The sequence below is a fragment of the Archocentrus centrarchus genome, chromosome 16, assembly GCF_007364275.1.
Source record: "Archocentrus centrarchus isolate MPI-CPG fArcCen1 chromosome 16, fArcCen1, whole genome shotgun sequence".
Lineage (NCBI taxonomy): Eukaryota > Metazoa > Chordata > Actinopteri > Cichliformes > Cichlidae > Archocentrus > Archocentrus centrarchus.
Window position 1 is genome coordinate 17,976,800 of NC_044361.1, and position 11,597 is coordinate 17,988,396.

Here is an 11,597-nt window from a genome sequence, read left to right on the forward strand (position 1 = left end):
ATTTCAAATCATCCAGTAAATTTGAATATTAAACAAAGATTAACTCAGTAAATACAAAATGCGGTTATTTAAATGGTGATTTTGTTATTAAGGAAAAAGTTATCCAAACCTACCTGGCCTTGTGTGAAAAAGTAATTGCTCCCTAAACCAATTAACTGTTTGTGGCACCCTTGGCAGCAAGAACTGCAATCAAGAGCTTGCGATAACTGGCAGCGCGTGTCTCACATTGCCGTGGAGGAATTTTGGCCCACTCTTTTTTGCAGATTTGTTTTCATTCAAACACATCGGAGGGTTTTTGAGCATAAACAGGCTGTTTAAGTTCATACCAAAGCATCTTAATGTGATTTCAGTCCGAACTTTGACTAGATCGCACCAAAGCCTTCATTTTGTTTTGCTTTTTTGAGCCATTCAGAGATGGACTTGTTGGTGTATTTTGGATGACTGTCCTTTTGGATGCATAACCCAAGTGTGCTTGAGCTTCAGGGCACAAACTGATGGCCTGACATTGTCCTTCAGGATTTTCTGGTAGAGAGCAGAATTCATGGTTCCATCAATTATGCCAAGTCGTCAAGTCCTGAAGTAAAGCAGCCTCAGACCATCACACTACCACCACCATGTTTGATTGTTGGTATTGGTATGTTCTTTTTATGAAATGCTGTGTTAGATTTACATCAGCTGTAACAGGACTCAAACCTTCCAAAATGTTATGCTTTTTTCTTGTCAGTCCAGAAATTCTTGGGGATCAAGATGTTTTTTGACAAATGTGTTCTTTCTGGTCAGTGGTTTTCTCCGTGGATGCCATTTTTGCCCAGTCTCTTTCTTATTGTTGAAACATGAACACTGACCTTAACTGAGGCAAGCAAGTAAGGCATGCAGTTCTTTAGATGTAGCTTGGGGTTCTTTTGTGGCCACCTGGATAAGTCATTGATGCACTCTTTGAGTAATTTTGGTAGGCCGGCCACTCCTGGGAAGGTTCACCACTGTTCCACATTTTCTCAATTTGTGGATGCTGGCTTTCAGCGTGGATTGCGGCAATCTCAGTCTTAGAAATGGCTTTGTAATCCTTTCCAGACTGACAGATGTCAGTGACTTTGATTCTCATCTGTTTCTTTAGATTGTGGCATCATGTGGTGCTTGTTGAAATAGAACTCAGCTTTCCTAAAATTGTGATTAATGATTTAACAAGGGGGAAGGGGGCACATACTTTTTCACATAGGGCCATGTAGATTTGGATAGCTTTTTTCCCCTTGAGTTACCTTTGTCTAATATTAAAATTTGGGGGCAAATATGTTTTCATGACACTGCATTTAATGAAACAATGTGTGAAGGTGAAACATAAAACTCTGCAGTTTTATAGTAATAGGTCATCTCTGTCACTTTTTAAAAACCAGAAACAGTTCTATATGAAGTTTTAGGAATCCTTGCATTGATTAACATGAATAAGTTTCATAGCACTTTGCAGTTTGTTTGTTTTTTGTTAACATATGTGTTTTTGTTTACAGAAGATGAATACAGTCATTTATTTTATTAGGGGTCACGTCATTGATATGATGTCATGATAATTACCGTCATTAGATTTTCCACAAAGGTTTTTATTAGGTGTGTGACTCATTTAAATGAAACTGTTGTGCTTCTGTTGCAATGTCTGACACCTTATTTTCCCTTAAACTCCTCACGTCCGATAGGAAGCATGAGAAGTGTAACAGCTTTACCACTCATTCAGAATAGTTTCTAAAGATGAAAGAAATTGCACACATTTTTAAAAACATTTTCAAACCAAAACATATGGTCTTTTGGTTGTTTTATTTGTGGCTTCTGGCAGCTGAAACGAACCAAAAACTCTTAATTTTACCAACATAAATTTTAAAAAGTACTATTTAAGTTTCTTCGCCTCAGTATCCTGCATCCTATCATCACAGTGATTACGGGAATATCAAGCCTTGGACTGGGTTGAGTATGGTATAATGTCATACCCCTATGTTTATTCAGGAAGATATGTAAATTCATGCATGAATAATCTTGACTTTTTATTTAAAAATTTTTTTTTACAAGAGGTGAAAATGGCAAGAGATCAAGAATCAGGGTCAAAACACGGGCAGGCAGCCAATATGAACAGCAGATATTCACCTATTCTGGAATTTTTTTTTTTATCACTCCTTACCCACTGCACGCATGGGACACACGCCCATCTACACACTACTGACAGTATGCAGACAGACAGGCAGACAGGCCATTCCTTTGAGCCGAGCTAAGTGCTCAGTGCTGGGAAAGCCTAGTGGCCTGCATGCCAGTGGCATCCTGGTGTGAGAGCAGGAAAACACACTGCTGTTTCAGACTTTGCTGGCCTGTTTGTCATCTTTTCCGAGGTAAAGACAGACTGCAGGAGATTAGTGCAGTGGAAAATACTCACAGAGATAATGATGGAAAAAGACAACAATGCAAAAATGTACAATTTAAGTGGAAACTTAAGTGGAAACGCTGTTGTCGTAATGATGTCATTCATATCTGAATAAGAATCTGCTGATAGTAAATTTAAAATAGTGGCAAGAGAAAGCAGAGCAAAAACAGACTAATATGAAGTGAAACCATGTTGTATTTCAGTATATATTTTAGATAAGTATCTACTAAACTCGATACTGTAATGAAGCTTATTTGTAAGTTGAATACAGAAGATCTTTATTTACTCATCTCCCTGCCTGGGTGTTTGCGCTGCTAGTATAATTTTTACACCACTTCCACTTTTTCATGCTCTCAAACTTAATTCTGTCTTCATCACTCTGGGCCAATCATTTTCTTGCCCACCTTCTGCGAGCCAATCAGCCTCTGTCCCATGTGTATTAACCTAAGTGCTCTTCTGTCATATCAAGATCATTATCCATGTCCATACCTGCTTCATCGCTCCCGCTACCGGCAGGACCTGTGCAACTTCCTAACATTGCTGGACTCCATTCTGCTATGTCGTTTAAGGAGTCTAAACCCCAAAATAGGTTATTACTCAGATTCTGTATTTCAATAAGTCATGTTTACTTTCTTCAAATGATCTCTGCTTATGTTAAAAACATCAGCAATTAGGTCAAAACTGAAATGTATCAAATTCTTTGATTTAATACCTTCAAAACTAATGATACTCCCATCAATCACTCATTCCAGCCTGGTCTCATGGTGAAGCATAAAATAATCATGAAATGAAGTATATCAATGCATGAACATGGACACAAATTATCACCAACAGTACAACAAGTGTGATGTCTTAAAAAAAATCTACCGCTGTTTGTTAACTAGGCAGAACTGTCATCAGTGCTGATGACCTCCACTGGCTGGTCCTTCCCTTGTGGGTAGGTGCTCGCCTTGCAGCCGGAAAGTTGCAAGTTCGAGCCCCTGTCCCTGCGCTGCGTTGTGTCTTTGGGCAAGACACTTAAACCACATTGCCTAATGGTAGCGCCGGTCTCTGGCTGCATGACCGCAGATGCTTGTCTCTGGATGAGTGATCTGGAACGATCATTTTGTTGTGTGCCTTGTGCACACAATGACAATGAGTTGAATCTAACATCCTTTATGCTACAAACCACTGAGTGAGAACTGCGCAGTGTTTCGCACTCAGCTTTTGGATTATTTTTTTGTTTTTTTTAGCCTGTCATGTCTGGCAGTTTTCACAATCAGAATGATGATCCGAATGCATTGTTGTACCAAACATATTTGCTTTTGCAAGAAGAGCTATTTAAGTTTTCTATGGGCTAGATAGAGAAAGAGAAAGAGGGGGAAAAAAGGGAGAAAACAGAAAAAAATAATAGGAGAGAGGTAGATATACACACATACACATATTCATATATATATATATATATAATATATATAATATATAAGATATATATATATATATATATATATATATCTATCTATATATATATATCTATGTATATCTATATATGTATATATATATCTATATATGAATATATCTACATCTTCTGACGCTCTATATCCTATCTCTCTTCTATCTACTCTCTCTCTCTCTCTCTCTCTCTCTCTCTCTCTCTCTCTCTCTCTCTCTCTCTCTCTCTCTATCTCTCTCTCTCTTCTCTCTCTCTCGCTCTCTGCCTCTCCCCCCCACCCCCCCTCCCCCCCCCCCCCCCCCCCCCCCCCCCCAACCACACAGGTCATATGCTCATACACACATACACACACATATATGCCAGTCACACACTCATGCACACACACACAGACCTTACATGGACACTAAGTGTGGGCGAACAGGTAGCAGCACAGAGCCAGCGGCAACCTGGGGAAGCAGCCAACCCAGCCCCGAACCACTATCCAGTCCCCACCCTAGGCAGGGTGCATGAAACTGGGGTGTGGGAAGACCCACCCACCCCCTCCTCCCACTCAATGTGTTTGGGGTGATGTTTTGGGTGTATGTGAGTGTATGTAGTGGGAAGAATGTGTATGACTGTGTGAATGCCACAGTGCTATTAAAATTGGAGGGACAGATGTAACATGAGCCCCCCTCCCAAGGCCCTCAATGTCTAAGATGTAAATAAAATTGAGGAGCAGGCAGCAGTGAACAGATAAGTGGCTGATAAATTTGAAGGTGTTAAAACATATCTGTGTCCAGAAGTTTTCATCTGGGTTGATGGAAAGATCTTGCTCCCATTTTGCAATTGGGAGGGGAAATTGAATCATTCATTTTTAACAATAACTTATATGTTTTTGATAACAATTTAGGGCTATAAAGATTTAGAAAGTCTGTTACCCATACAGGGATTTCTAATTTCAGATTATTTAAATTAAATCTTGCCTGTATGATGGACCTCAATTGCCGATATTCAAGAAATTTGCTATTGGTAATTCCATATTTTGAAATAAGTTCTTCAAATGCAATAAAGGTTCTATCTTGAATAACATGTTCTAGATTCTTTATTCCTTTCTCTTGGCATGCTGAAAAATTTAGTACATTCTTTTTCTAACATAAATCTGGATTGTTCCAAATGGGTGTCAGTTTACATGGGATAAGTGAAGACCTCAAAAAACCTCACCAGGCTGTCAGAGAGGTGTTTAAAGCAGTTATGAATACTGGAGCTAATGAAAGGGAAGTCAGAGATTTTCACTTTTCCACAGAGGGTCTGTTCTAGATCCAGCCATGGGCTGTCTAAAGAGCTTGATTTCATCCATCTTGAAACATACAGCTTTTGGATTATTATGCGTACAATATCCAGGTACAGGTGGTGCTATCGCTGTCACTGTGAACTTGTACTCAAAATAAGGTGTATCAGTATGATGGTATGTAATTTGAGCCAAAGGAAAGATATTTTCAGTTTCTTGTTTTATGTAACGTTACATTTTATTATGTTTTACTTATTTTTACCTGGTTGTTTACCTGTTTTTTTTTTGTTTGTTTGTTTTTAAAGTTTTCTCCTTTCACATTTAGAAGACTCAGTGATTTGTAATGTTTAGAAATGCATCACCTGGTCAATGACTACTTTAAGGTAGTAAAACTATTTATGGTTTATCATACCACAAACAGCTACAAAAATCCTATATATGCACAGTCATATTTCCGCCCTGAAGAAACCCTGGTTTGGCTGTGACCACTATTAATAGTTAATGAAACCTCCTGTGTGTTTTATTTTTGCTCTTTTATGGAGGTGTAACAGGGGTGAAGCCTTACAGTGTACACTGTAAGTACAGTAGTTGCACAGTAAGGGCATCTTTACTTTGGGTCCGCGCCACTGTAGATTGTGGCCGGTGAGTAAGACCTTCTTTGCCGCGAGCTCGTTTTGGATGGTAAACATTAGGCACAAATACACACATTGAGAACTCCTTTCATGAACCAAAATTAGACAAACAAGGAAGCAGGCAGCTGCCTCTTGTCTATTGACTTTCCCTGGCCATCACTTTTCCTTTGCTGACGGCAAAATAATTAAAATGTTGTATAATGCATGCTTGCAATTCAACTGTGAGTTTATTGAGAGTCATTTTACAGGATGCAGCAGTTTCCTAACAAGAATTGCCTGTAAACTAGTTCATTCATTCTTAAAAGTAATGCTTTCTAGAGTGTACATTCCTACTATTGCGTAGTCAATGGTCTAGTTCATAGCATTTCATAGCTCCAATGACCATGAAATGCAATATCATATTTTCAATTGAAAACAATACAAGTTGTTTCAGTGACATCAATATCAGTCTTCTGTAATTACCCAGTCTCCTTTCTCTGTATCTGAAGCTCTTGCGTCTGATAAGATTCTGATAAGTTCTGAAACACATTAGTGCCAATCAAATGGTCTAATAGAGTCTGCTGCCAGAAAGCCCTTATTAGCTTGTCAACCAGTAGCGATATGAAATACTTTTGTATTTTTCTCAGGCCCATGACTACCAGGGAATGCAAGGCCAAACTACACAAACACAATGGTTGCAATGTCATTTGACGATACTGTATCAATTCTGCATTCTGCAAGCCACTGAAACTGAGGCATATTTAGAACATGAAAATGATGCTAAATTATAGTAACCAGTTATGACTCATAGATATGACTCATATGACCTAAGTTTTTACCCCTATTGGGCGGAAGTTTTCCTGGTAGCTGTTACGTATGTCAGAATGTGTCAGTGCATTTCTCTTAACAAAGATGACCATATTCTTAGTATCTTGACTAACTATTTGGTCACTGTGAATTGTCTTTGCTTTCAAAACTTTGTTCAGCCAAAATGCAGGACAGTTAAATTGGATGCACTAAAAAATAGCCACTTAGTTGGTTCATAACAGCTCACATCGAGTGGAGTATAGCAAGTACATGTGAACCATGGACTATGATGCATATATCCTAAATCCAAATGCTGTCATACAAGCACAGTGGTCATAACACACCAAACTGCCTTTTCTGATGGCAACCCAGGTTGTTAATGGTACATTTAAAAAGGCATTGGAAACAAGTACTGTGCTAACCAAAATATTACTGCCTTCTCACTACTGCCCTAGAAGCTGACTACATCGACCACCGACCGTACACCTCCATCCACAGACTTGTGAAAAAGCTATCAATCTGTCAAACCTTTCTGTGGTTGGGCTGGGTGAGGTTTCCCTTAAGTCAAATTTAGCCGCAGGCTCCACTCCTGGTGATACTCTTACATCAGTTCCTTTAAATTTAAGCTTTGCAACCATACTTCCCCAAGAATGGAAAAAAATTGGTTTCCCCGATGCTCCCCAGCAGGTCGGGGGAATAATGCCACCGGATCGCTAATTGGTATTGCTTATTGTCATTACTATAACCATTTGTGATTATCTTCAAATCTTCTTTCCTTCTTTTCCTTCTTTTGGCAAATGCACTGGCTTTTGTCCACCTCTCCATAAGATAATGTGTAAACATCATCAAAGTGGTGAGCTTCACAGCTTTTAATGGGTGAAATGCTGAAGTGGGTGCTGTATATGAAACACAATGTACATGTCCATGGACATTGTATTGCTTCCTGCTAATATTAGCAAGCTAATGTCAGCTTGTTAACATGCTTAAGTGGCAATGCTGGAATGCTAATGCTTAGCTAGTATAAAGCTAGTGGAGCTTTTAGGATGTTGAAAATATCTTTGCGAGTATGCAGACATACAATATGTGACAATTTAAAATGTACCTACTGATAGCATTAGATTAAAATAATAATAGTTAGTGCATGAATGTCTATTATAGTGTAAATATCTTAAGTAGTCACTGAGATTTTTCACCTATAGTACTGTGTGGTCAGATAACATCACAGCTGTTATCAAGAAGGCTCAGCAGTGACTTCACTTCCTGAGGGTCCTCAGGAAGAACAACTTGGACTCAAACCTGCTGCTGACCTTCTACCGCTCATCCATTGAGAGCCTGCTGACGTACTGTATCACAGTATGGTACGGCAGCTGCACTGAGGCATACAGGGTCAGGCTTCAGAGGGTAGTCAAGACAGCACAAAGAATCGTTGGCTGCCCTCTCCCCTCCCTGATGGACATCTACACCTCCCGCTGCATCAGCAGAGCCAGGAACATCATCAAGGACAGCTCACACCCTGGCTTTGACCTGTTTGACCTGCTGCCCTCTGGCAGGCGCTACAGGTGCATCAAAGCCAGAACAAACAGACTCAAGAACAGTTTCTTCGCCAGAGCAATCACCACCCTGAACTCACACACTCACCCACTGTAACTGTGCAATATTATATTATTCATACTGAACAATATCTGACATTCCTATATTGTGTAATATCCAGTATTCATTCACTAGTGCAATATTCATTCACCAAGTGCAATATTCATCATCTTCATTATTATATGTATACACATATTTACTTTTCTTACAATGTACAGATGCACCAATGTATGTATATATTTTTATACATGCTATTTTTTGTATATTTTATACATTGTTTATTTCTGTATATCTCTTGATTATATTGATCATACTAGATTATAATATTTTCATAATATTTTTATTTTAGAGAGTTTGATTTTCTGTTACATGGCACTGAACAGGAGTGGTCCTCCAATCTCATTGTACATCCTGTATAATGACAATAAAGGCATTCTATTCTATTCTATTCTATTCTAAAATAAGGAAATATTACAGTAAACTGTACTACATTACAGGTACATGAAAACCAAAATTAGTCCATAAATTAGTCCAAAATTAGACACACCTGCATGTCCTCAGCTCTTCACCATTATTAAATGAAACTGATTCTGACAGAGCTTTATAAGTGACGGAAAGGCATGCAGCCATCTCCTGAGAATAAGCCTCATTGCACGCATCACTCTTGACACTACGCAGTTCAGAAGAAGAAGAAAAGAGTTTCCCCTAAATCATTTTCAGAAACCTCACCAGAGAAAACAAGGTAACCACATCAGCTGCCGTGGAAATCCAGGGATCCCTCTAGTGTTATTTCTTCTCCCAAGGTCACATGTGACTCACTGCTTTGACTGGCAAAGCTTCCAACGCTGGGCACAAAGTCTGCTGGAACCCTCATTCTTTTTTTCATGCCTGTCTCGCTGTTTCTCTCCGCTACTGCTTTCTTTTACTCGCTTTACAGACACTCAGTGTGTTGCTCATAAGCCATCAGGCACCCAGCTACATCAGTCTCGCCCTCACTTTTTTTTCTCCACCTTATTTATAATCTGCCTTGACTCCTAACCCTGCTCCACCCCCAGTGCATCCATGTTTTCTGTGGGCATTTTTTGCCCCACATTGATAATTTCAGTATCCTGTTGAGGCTTTTGCATCAGTTAGTAAAATAAAGTCTTGTCTACTGTGATTTGCATCTGAGGGGCCCAAGCAGTGAGAGATATAAAATGTCCTGAAATAAGAACTTTGAGGTGGACCGCATGAAGGCAGAGAGTAGAATATGAGAAGGTCAAGATCCTTAACAGGGCAACATGCTTCTTCTTCTGTGTCTGTACAACAACACAGATTAAAGTAATGTGGCCAGGGTTTCCTGAAAACCTTTTGCATGAAAATCACCTTAGCCCACTAACTTAAAACTAAGATGACCCAAATGACACTAATACTATGAGGTCTACAGCATGTCTACGCACCACTGTATCTAAAACATATTCCACCTTCACTGACTTTACTTATTGGCATAATGCCTTTTTGTTAGTACTTTTTGTTAAGGCATACCATTGAAATAGACAGTGTTTGGATAAACTATACACATTTGTGTGCCATAATCACCTAATTCACTCAATGTTTGCAATAAAAAAATTTTGATTGTTCACTGAGTAAGTGTGATAGTCCATAAAGACATTCAGTGACACAATTTAAGAATTAACTCTGTAGACTTTGTAGACACTTTTAGCCTTAGGAAATTACCAGGAAATTCAATATAAGGATTAAAAAATTTTTTTCTGAACAACAGAGAGTGAGGGTGGTATTGTGAGGAACATATTGAAACTACTGTAATTTACAGGGCTCCAATATGAGGAAGTGTCCAATGAAATCTGTTATGGTTGGCTGAATATATAGTTTCACAGGCTATTTCACAGGGTGGTGGTCTCCTCCAGCATCAAAAAGTTTGCAGACGACACCATCATGGTGGGCAGAATAACATCCAGTGATAAGGCTGCCTATAGAACAGAAGTCAAGAACCTGAAGAACTGGAGCCAAAAGAACACATACTGTCCTCACATACTGCATCTTAGTATGGGACTCTGGTTGTACTGCAGACAAAGGAAATCTCTCCAGTGCATCATCAAGACTGCTGAAAGGATCATCAGCACCCAGCTCCCCAGACTAGAGGACATATACAGGACCCGCTGCACCAGGCAGGTCACAGTTATAGTCAGGGGCAGACACTGTCTCTCAGCCCCCTGCCTTCTGGGAGGTGCTACAGGACATTGTATGCCCGAACCACAAGACTAAAAACGTTGTTGTGATAAATATTATTATCACAACGACGGCAACATGTGCGCTTACAAGATACTAAATCTACCATTGTGGAAAACAATTCTGGTGTGCCCCAAGGCTCAATCTTGGGCCCATTATTGTTCAGTTTGTTTATCAATGACTTACCACAAATTTGTCCACCTAATGTAGTGTGTCAGTTGTATGCAGATGATGCAGTTTTCTTTGTTCATGCAAAAAACAACCAGGAAGCTGCATCACTTTTATCAGCTGCTCTAGTGAAAGTCTCATGTTGGTTAGAAGATTCGCAGTTACATTTAAATGTTTCAAAGTCTGTCTGTATGTTCTACTCAAAAACACCTAGTAAAGACATATATCAAGATGTGCTAGTATCTGGTACCAAACTGAAAACGGTTTCTGAATCTAAATACCTGGGAATCACCCTGGACTCACAATTAACTTTTAGACAGCATATAAAGAAAATTGTTAATAAACTAAAATATAATATTTCAAACTTTAGGCAGATTAGAAGTAATTTGACAGATAATTCCGCTAAATTATATTTTAACTCTATGATCATGTCTCATTTGCAGTACTGCATGACTAGCTGGACATTGACAAACAGAACGATAATGAAAAAAATAGAAGTTCTGTATAAAAAGGCATTGAAAGTATTAGACAACAAACCCAACTTGTATCATCATTGTAAAATATTGGAAAAATATCATCTTTTAAATTGGGAAAATCAAGTTAAATATGTAGATGTAATCCTGGTTTATAAAATTTTAAATGGTATGGCACCACCTCCCTTAAAGGATTACATAAAGAAGAACATAAGGAATACAAGAGCAGGTTCTAGAGGTGATTATGTGGTTCCTTTTAGGAAAACGGTGTTTGGGCAATTATCATTCTCGTATCGAGCAACCAAAACGTGGAATGTAATACCAGTCAATATACGTAATATGGTCAGATTTCCTTCATTTAAAAAAAGTCTGCGGAATTGGTTGTTTGAAAATCAAATCTGTAATCATTTTATTGACTAAAATTAGGGCAATGAAATATTTATTTATCTATTTATTCTATGATGAAATGTGGATGAAATTTTGTTTTGTTTTGTTTTTTGGTATGTAATAATGTTGAAATATGTCCTTTTTAATGATGATGTAATGATGATGAATTTTTTTTTTTTAGCATGTATGTATATTTTAAATGAGGTGATATTAGTTTTATTAGGAGGACTACGGATGG